The following is a 9930-nucleotide window of genomic DNA, read 5'->3' on the forward strand; positions in this document are numbered from 1 at the left end:
GCTGATTCAGATACTTCTGCCTCTGAGTTTTTCATTTGTCGACAGCAGATGCAAACACTGAAACATACTGATATGGCCCAACCAGTCGCCTGATGGCACCTTGATCACACTGGATCTTTTCCAAGGAGGAATGTACGATCTCATTGGGATAAACACTTGTTTAGGATGGGCAGTTGCCTCTCCTGCTTTCAGTACTTCTCCCAATTCTATAGTCAGCAGATACACTGACACCGTCATTCAACACTGATGTAGGGGGCACTTAGATGGCTCAGTCGGTTAAGCATCTATCTTAAGTTCAGGTCATGATCTCAGGATCCTGGGATCCCGCCCCACACTGTTGGGCTCCCTGCTCCTGCTCCATGGGGAGTCTGCTTCTCCCTCTGCAACCCCCACCTCCCCCTCCCCACTCCTGCTCTTGATTTCAAATACATAAATGAAAAATCTTAAAACAAAAACAAAAACAAAAAACCCTGATGTATACCATGCAATATTGCTTCTGATCAAGGAGCATATTTTATAAATGGTTCTAGGTTTAAAGGCTTCAGGAATGAGCTCTGATTGGTTAGGCTTGGTGAGGGGTTTATTATTAGACCAATCACTTTTGTCTACAGGTGAGTTTTGTAAGACTGTCTCTCACTGATGTGGCAGAGGTGGGTTCTTGTCTCACGGACTTGAAGAATAAATCTCCTAGACAAACGAGAGTGAGTAAAGTGAAAGAAGTTTATTAAGCAAGGATACAGAAAAAGCTCTCAGGCCTGAGAGTGGTCCTGATAGGTTTGCCACTGAAGGCTTTTAGGAATGGTGTTTTATAGAAAGCTACCCAGGGAACTTAAATCTTTTTGACATTTCTATTGGTAGCATCATTCAGTAAGGGGTAGTGATAATACCTTCAATGGCTTGCTTCTTTTTTAGGGTCCAGTAATTCTTGGCTGGTCTCAAGCAGCTGTTATAACAAGACCCCAGCCTCTGACACCTAGGACAGGGTGGTGTGGTTTGTTCCCTTATGTCTGGTTTCATCACCCCCATTTTCGAATTTTTGTGAGCCTGATTCCACGGCCCCCTACTTATCTTTCCCTACCTAGCCCCACTCGTCCCTTACTCACCACAAAAACTGGATGGTTGGATTGGGAGAAGGAATATGTCTCAGAAGAGGAGTGTTAGTAGGGGGGATACTTCTGCATTAATTTTCTGTCCTAATTTTCATATATATCCCTCATTTAACTTTTCATCTGTTTGTCCTATTTTTTAAACAGAATGATAAATAAGGCCATGCATATTCTCAATGTATTTTTAAATTAGAGTGTTGGTAATAATGTTGATAATAATATCTCACATTTATACATTGTTTAGGGTATCAATTTTTACTACTCCTTTTTTTTTTTTTTTTTTACATTTTTGTCTCACACATAATAGGCCTTTAATACATCTTTTTGTTGTTGTCGTTGGGGGGAGAGAGGGGAGAGTAGCAGAGGAAAAGGGAGAGAGAGAATCTCAAGCACGTTCCATGACCAGCATGAGCTCAGTGCTAGGCTGGATCTCACAATCCTGGGATCATGATCTGAGTAGAAATGAAGAGTTGGATGCTTAACTGACTGGGCCACCCAGGCATCCCTCAATACTTTTTTGAATGGAAGAAAAAATGATGAAAGAATGTTTACACAGTTCATCTCATTTCCTTCTTTACAATGACTTTATGTTCTGGACAGAATATTATCCCAGTTTAGAACTCAGGAAACAAAGGCTAAGAGAAGGTAATTGTCTTAGCAGAAGGTAAAAGATTCAGTTTGAATCAAAACAACTCATCCTTCTTGCACATATTGTATTATCTGTAAATCTGATAATGACGATCCATGTGGGCCTCTGTCTCCTGATAAAATGGCATTAGAGACCCTTTCCATATTTGGTAAATTCCCCATTGTGACTGTCTTTTTGGGGAGGCTGGGTTCCCCAACCATGTAAACTCCAGGGTCCCTCTCCCTGTTCCTTGATAACTGGGGTGCATGCTGTGAGTTAGACTAGGCCAAGACTAAGTCCTGCCTGGGTTTTGAGTTGTTATGACAAAGTTGTTAGGATAGGTTTAAAAAAAAAAAAAAATCCATGGCAATGGCAGGAATGAGGGTGCAGAGGAAGATTTTTTATCAAGAATCCTGTGATGGTGGTACTTCCATCATCCTTAAGTCAAAGAGGGTTTGGATCTGTGTGCTTGGTCTTTGACTCATGCCTTTTTCTCAGGCTGAGTTCTCCAGCTTTCCTGCTGATTGTGGGAGGGACCAGATAATCTTTCAGTAAAGTTGTTTGCTGCTTACATTAAACAAACGTCTTACTGTTATAGTGTTGATGATACTTGATAAAAACAAATAGAAGCTGATGTAGAGAAACCAGATAGTCTCAAGAATCCCGATTACTCTTCTCTGGCTAATCACCATTGTCCAGAAGTTTCCCCCCCCACCCCTTTCTCAATTCAATTGTTAAGAGTTAAAATGCTAATAGTTTACACTATTCCAATTGTAGCTTTCTAAATGGCATGCTCTCTCTCCTGAATCATAGGCAGTTTGAATAAATAGATTCTTACATGGAAATTGATCATATTCTATTTCTTCTCATTAGATAACATAACACGGATATGAGATATGCTTTGTGATCTTTAATAACAATCCATTTAAAAATATTCACTCAATCCCTAACAATTTAGAGGTAAACACCTTAATTTACCAAATCTAGGATAAAAAGAATAGTTAGAATTTTGTTAATTAGTTCAGGTGCCTACACAGATCTGATGGAGTCCTGCAGCTCTCTACAGGGCACAGATGTCATCCAAAAAGCACCCAACTAAGGCGAACCATGAATATGATAATAAGGATGAAAGGAAATAGCAATATTTTATCTTCAGCCAAAGTGAAGGATACCCCACAAAGGACAAAAAGCACCACCATCTTTTGAATAATAGTTCAAAGAGGATGATTCAGAAAAATGAAGAAATAAAACTAATGTAAATTGCTCAAGATTGCATTTTTCTTTGTAACATAAATGGCAATTGCATGCTTAATCTTGAGCCTTCTATTATTTAGATGTGAATACAAATTACCTTAGGAAAATTCCTTTGTGAGGCAAAAGTTTTTGAAATTTAAATGAGCTCTTTCCCATCTGTCATAATGCTTACAACAAATTTACACAGACTTCACATGGCATTGATCTTCACCAAAGGGAACAATCTTCCCTGGCTGCTTTTGCATCATATGGAAGAGATTTTGTCTATTTATTTATTTATTTATTTATTTATTTATTTATTTTACTATGGTAAACACTGGCATTTTAAATATTCCAGCTTGTCTTTAAAACCTATACTAAAAACATTGCATTACTTACATTTTAAAATATCAACTAGCTGAGACAGATTAAAGAGAATTGTTAGGAAATTTGTTACTGACATTATTATATTTACATTTGAAATAAATTCCTTGCATTCAAATCACTTGCTATATTCATACAACGTAGGAGAAAAGGAGGAAGGTGGGACCACTAACGACAAAATTCTATATATCAGCTAGTAAAAACTATTCAATAAAGAAACATGGTGTTATTTATTCAAGAGACACATTATGAAATCTTCACTGTTTTCCAGGGACTAAATATTTTTATTTTCTTATGATAATTTACTCATTGTCATGCACAAGAATCTTATTTAAATAGCATGCCAGATTAAGTATGGATGCTAACCTTGGAAGCCTGGAATCCTGCCTCTGGAATTAACTAACTGTGACATCAGGCAAGTTATTTTACTTCTGTTTTTTACCAGTAAAATGAGGATTAAAAAAACAATAACAACTTAGAATTGAATAAATTCATATCTGTAAAGAACATATGACAGCACCTGGCATCTAGAACCTTCTCAGTAATGTCCATTGTTCAATTGTTAAGAGCAAATTAAAAAGTTAAAATTTGAAAATAAAAAACCGTAATTGAATCCTCTTTATTAATACTAAATTTTTTCCTAAAAGAGCAATTTCTTAGGAAATATTAGCTAACCATATTCTTTTATCTTTAGTAGCTGATTTTTAATATTGGCAAGCCATTTTACCCAGTAACCTTAACTGAGGAGTTGGTTTTGATTGTAAATGAAATGGGTGTTGCATTTTCTATTCTCTTATTTACTTTTATCCCCTGACAGAATTCTTTTTGTCCTTGATAATTCAGCAATTTAAATTAATGATTTAAATCTTACAGTGGTTGAAAGGGTTCTTGTTATGTAAATCATCACAGTTTCTTTGCTTATAAAGTCAAACATTAAAACATCAGGGGAAAAACTAAAGCCAAACTATATGGCAGCAAATTCCAGAAAAACCATTTATTAGTTATAGGACTTTACTCAATGTATTTAATCTTACCGTGCCTCAGTTTCCCTCATCTCTAAAACAAGGATAAAAGAGAAAGCTATCAGGATTGTTGTGAAAATTAAATGAGCTTTATAGCTATGCTTTTGAAGTAGGGAAACTGAAGGGGCTCCATTTTTATTTTTTTTAATTTATTTTTTTCTTTTTTTTTAATTTTATTTTTTCAGTTTTCCAAAATTCATTGTTTATGCACCACAGCCAGTGCTCCATGCAATACGTGCCCTCCTTAATACTCACCACCAGGCTCACCTAAACCCCCAACCCCCTCCCCTCCAAAACCCTCAGTTTGTTTCTCAGAGTCCACAGTCTCTTATGGTTCCTGTCCCCCTCCAATTTCCCCCAACTCCCTTCTCCTCTCCATCTCCCCATGTCCTCTGTGTTATTCCTTATGCTCCACAAGTAAGTGAAACCATATGATAATTGACTTTCTCTGCTTGACTTATTTCACTGAGGGGCTCCATTTTTTTTTTAAAGATTTTATTTATTTATTTGACAGAGATCACAAGTAGGCAGAGAGGCAGGCAGAGAGAGAGGAGGAAGCAGGCTCCTTGCTGAGCAGAGAGCCCAATGTGGGGCTCGATCCCAGGACTTTGGGATCATGACCTGAGCCGAAGGCAGAGGCTTTAACCCACTGAGCCACCCAGGCGCCCCCATTTATTTTATTTTATTTTATTTTATTTTATTTTATTTTATTTATTTATTTGTCAGAGAGAGAGAACGAGAGAGAGAGCACAAGCAGGCAGGCAGAATGACAGACAGAGGCAGAGGGAGAAGCAGGCTCCCCGCTGAGCAAGGACAGGGGCTCCAATTTTAGAAAGGCTCCTTCTCTGCCATTTTTCCCATGTTCCATATTTTGCCTCTGAATAAGCCAAAGAAACTATGTTCCCACTTCAGGGGAGAAGCAAAAAAAGTTATTCATTCTCTGAGTTTTGTCCTTGGCCCCAAACACCTGATAACACCTAAGAAGAACAGATCCCAAACATTCTCCAGAACACTAGCTTCAAACTCAAGTTAGGCTCATGCTGCCTTTGGTAGGGAACAATCCATCCTTCACCTGACACTCACCTTCGACTGGACCCTACCTGGATCCCTGGAGGGACAGGTACCCTAGATCTTTTCCTAATATAAACCCCTTCCCTTTCCTTTCCAAGTCTCCCAGATGTTCTGTCTGCTATTCTCTATCTGTCACTTACACTATTTAATAAACTCTGTTTTCACTTTTTTGGCTCACATTTGATTTCTATCCTTCATGAAGCCAAGGACCATCTTAGTGGGTCCCGTGGGACCCTTCCCTGGGTTCTCTGACTCAGTTTGTCTGCATCACTCCTACAGAGGGAATAATCGTTCAGTGTTAATTAGCATTATTGGTATTATTATAATAATTCTTGTGATGTCATTATAATTTAATTTTTGGTGTCGACTTTGGGGCCTTTGAAATGTATATTTGCTGTACTTTTTGGTACATATCAACTTCTCTGACATCACCTGCATTTCAAAAATATGTTTACTAAGGCTCTATTATGAGTTAGATACTTTGAAAGACTTGTGGGTAAAATAAATGTAACAATAAAACACTCCTTTCTTTACATTTAAAATCTGTAAGGGAGGACACCTGGGTGGCTCAGTTGGTTAAGGGATTGCCTTCCGCTCGGGTCATGATCCCAGAGTCCTGGGATCGAGTCCCGCATCGGGCTCCCTGCTCCTTGGAGAGTCTGCTTCTCCCTCTGACTTTCTTCCCTCTCATGCTCTCTCTCACTGTCTCTCTCTCAAATAAATACACAAAATCTAAAAAAAAAAAAAAAAAAAAATCTGGAAGGGAAACGTGTATGTGGAAGACCTTGTTAGTACTCACCATTTGGAGGTTCTCCTTGCTTTCCTGAGTATTTGGGAGATCACAGTTTCATCTGAGTCATTTTGGGGCTAAGGCAATGAAAAGTGGAAGTTTGGGTAGGAAGGCATACTAGAATCTTGTAATTGCAAAGCTTATTCAATAATGGATTACACATTGCAAAGAAAATGGCATGACATCGTGCCATAAATGCAAAAAATACATTTATGTTAGTATTAAAAATACTATTTCTTAGAGTAGCAACTTTACCTCTCTTACATAAAATAGAACACTGTAAATCTTCAGTTTCACAAAATGTCACTAGGAATATTTTCTAAAATTTCAAATAAAATGAATTTTATAGAACTCTCAGAAATATTTTATAATATCTTTAGAATGAAATCAATTTCATTACATTTACAGAATCTGTGAAAAAGAATGTCATCTTGTTCATGAAACACAGGAACTCAAAACCACATTTTCTGTTATTTACTGAAACAAAAGGAAAATTATAGAAATATGTGTATCTATTTTCAGTCATAGAATTTAATAATATAATTTCATTTAAAAAACACGTTTATGTTTCTCAAGATATTTGACTCAAATGTTTATTATAACCTTCATGATCTTATCCTTATATATGGGTCAACGATTTATGGCCAACCGCTTATTTTTATAAATAAAGTTTTATTGGAATACAGTCATGACAATTTATTTACATATTATTTATGGCTGCTTTTACTACAACTTCAGAGGTGAATATCTGTTAGACAGTGTATGTTCCAAAAAGCTAAAAGTATTTACTATGTGACCCTTAATGAGAAAAATTTGCTAAACCCTGCTTATAGTTATTTTTATTAATTTATCAACTTTTAAGTATTTTTAATTTAACTCAGAGTTAAATGCACTGAAACAGAAACCTATACCTTTCAGTGTATTAGGGAATTTTAAACAGAAAAGTTTTTTTTTTTAAGATTTATTTATCCATTTGACAGAGAGCAAAAGCGAGAGGCAGAGAGAGCAGCAGGCAGAAGGGAGAAAGACAAGCAGACTCCCTGCTAAGAAGGGAGTTCAAAGGGGCTCAATCCCAGGACCCTGGGACCATGACCTGAGCCAAAGGCAGATGCTTAACTGACTGAGCCACCCAGGTGCCCTGGAAAAGTACTTTTCAAAAATAAACTCTACTCCCAGCATGGGGCTTGAACTCATGACCCTGAGATTACAAGTCACATGCTTACCTACTGAGCTGTCCAGGCACCCCTAAGAAGTATTTAATTCAAATGATAAAGTATCCACAAAATTGTTGAAAGAGCTGAAAGGGGCCAAATCTAGGTTGGGGCTCTTGGAATGTCTCCCACAACAATTCAGAAATGAACTTCCTGGGGACCTACCACCTCTAAGGTCTTCCCTGGAGGGATCTGGGCCCAAAGAAACAGGCCCAGGCCTCTGCCTCTTCAACTGATTCTCTCATCCAGGGACCTGAAGAATGAACACCATTCTCCAGACCTTTGAGGCAGGAAAGGTGTAAAGCTCCATGTAGCTGCTTGCCTGAAGCTCTGGGCAAGGACACCAGGAGGACAGCCTCTATCACATGTCCACCTTCTGATTGGTGAAAGAATTTTTCCAGCTGGAGACTTTGTACCCAGCCTCAATCTCCGAGGAGGTTTGGAAAATGTTAAATGTAGTTTTTTTATTTGTTTATTGTTTGCTTTCACTCTCCTTCTAGAAGAAGGGTGGGATGAACAGACATCGAATGAGATAACATAGAGAACTAATCTGATAACATAATAAAAATAATGGTAATGCTGATTAAAATTATGTAATTAGAGGATAACTATTACAAGTTATTTAGAAAGCATATCTACACACACAGATTTATACATACACACATCTACATCTATATATGGTGAAATGCTAATTAGTATTCCACCGGCAGGGATCGCAATCATATTTTCTGGTTAACATACTGCTTTTTTTTCAGTTAACTTATTGCTTTTAGCAGACAACAGATTAAAATCTCAAAGCAAAGGGAGAATTTATGTGAACTTAAAGTTATCCCAGGCAATTTGACACTTTTAATGTTTCTCCTTTCTTTTTTTTCTTACCCCATATTCTTTCAATGCCGCCTCCACTGAAAATTATACATATATAATAGCATAAAAGTAAATACCCCAAAATATTTATAACGGTTTCTCCTATGTGGTGAGATTATTGCTGGTTTTCATGTATCTTTCAACATTATGACACAAAAACATATGTTTAATCGTGTTGTTTATATAGATAAGAGTAGTTTTCATTGGGTTAAAATTAAAACTTAATTTGGTCAATACCAAAGTTGTGTTCCAGAATTGTACCATTTTGCCTTTCTATTAGCAGTTCATGGAAGCAAGGACCTGTTTCCTTAAACCTTTATCACTTTTAAGTTTGTTCTGCTATTTTTAACTTTGCCATTAAATAATTACAATTTTTTTCTTGTGAATATGTTTTATGCATTTCGTTGATTGTAGGTTAGGTTAACGTAAACTTCTCAGTTTGTTGGTAATTTACATTAATTTATGAATCTCTTACCCATTGCATAGTCTTTTGAAATTTTTTTTTCTTATTGATTTTATGAGAACTTATATACGGAGAACCATGATTTCTTATGTTTTGATTATTATTATAATTATTTCCTTTTTTTGCATTTGATTATGCTTGTTGTGGTATTTTTATTACATGATTTTTAAAAACTTTTATACAGTCAGAACTTTTTTTTTTTTAGAACCATCAATCCTTTATGATTGTTTTTTCTGCTTCTTTTTTGGTTCAAAGAATCTTTCTCAACTATCATATAAACAATATTTTAGTAAGGAAAATGATAAGAAAAGCCACAGAGTATGAGAAAAATACTTGGATCTACCTAACATGAAAAAAATGTGATATCCAGACCACATGAAATATTCCTACAAAATAAGAGGTATAAAAGAATAGAAGATATTCTAGTTCAATAATTTCATTTTTAAGTATATACTTGTATTAGTCAAAGTTCTACGAAGAGACAGAACCTGTAGGAGATATCCCTCTTTATATAAATGTAGATATAGATAGATAAAGGAGATTCACTAAGAGAAATTGGCTCATGTGATTAGGAAAGCTGAAGAGTCCCATGATCCGGCATCTACAAACTAGAGTTCCAGCAAAGCCAGGGGCATAATTTAGCCTAAGTCTGAAGGCCTGAGAATGGGAGCAGCCACTTGTGCAAATACTATTCAGGCCTCCAGGGGATTAGCCCCTGTCCTGCTGATACTCTGAGGTGGGCAATTTACTTTACTGAGTCCACAACTCAAATGCTAATCTCAAACAGCAGAGATACTCACACAGACACACCTGGAAATATTGTTTAATCTGGGCACCCGAGGCCCAGGCTGGCCAAGTTGACACATAAAATTAACCATCCCAACACCTCAAAGAAATCCTTGCACATATGCAGGAAGAGATGTAACTAAACCTAATCTTCAAATAAATGTTTTTGTAACAGGCCCAGTTGGAAACAACTCAAACATCTATTAGGAATAAAATGAATAGATACTGTGGTACACTGATTCCCAAACCCTCCCTTTCTTTCTTTTCTTCCTTTCTTTCTTTTTTTTCTTTTCTTTTCTTTTTTTTTTCTTTTTCCTTTCCTTTTCTTTCTTTCTTTCTTTCTTTCTTTCTTTCTTTCTTTCTTTCTTT

Source organism: Lontra canadensis, unplaced genomic scaffold (genome assembly GCF_010015895.1).
Source record: "Lontra canadensis isolate GAN:19392208 unplaced genomic scaffold, GSC_riverotter_1.0 scaffold139, whole genome shotgun sequence".
NCBI classification, from domain to species: Eukaryota; Metazoa; Chordata; class Mammalia; order Carnivora; family Mustelidae; genus Lontra; species Lontra canadensis.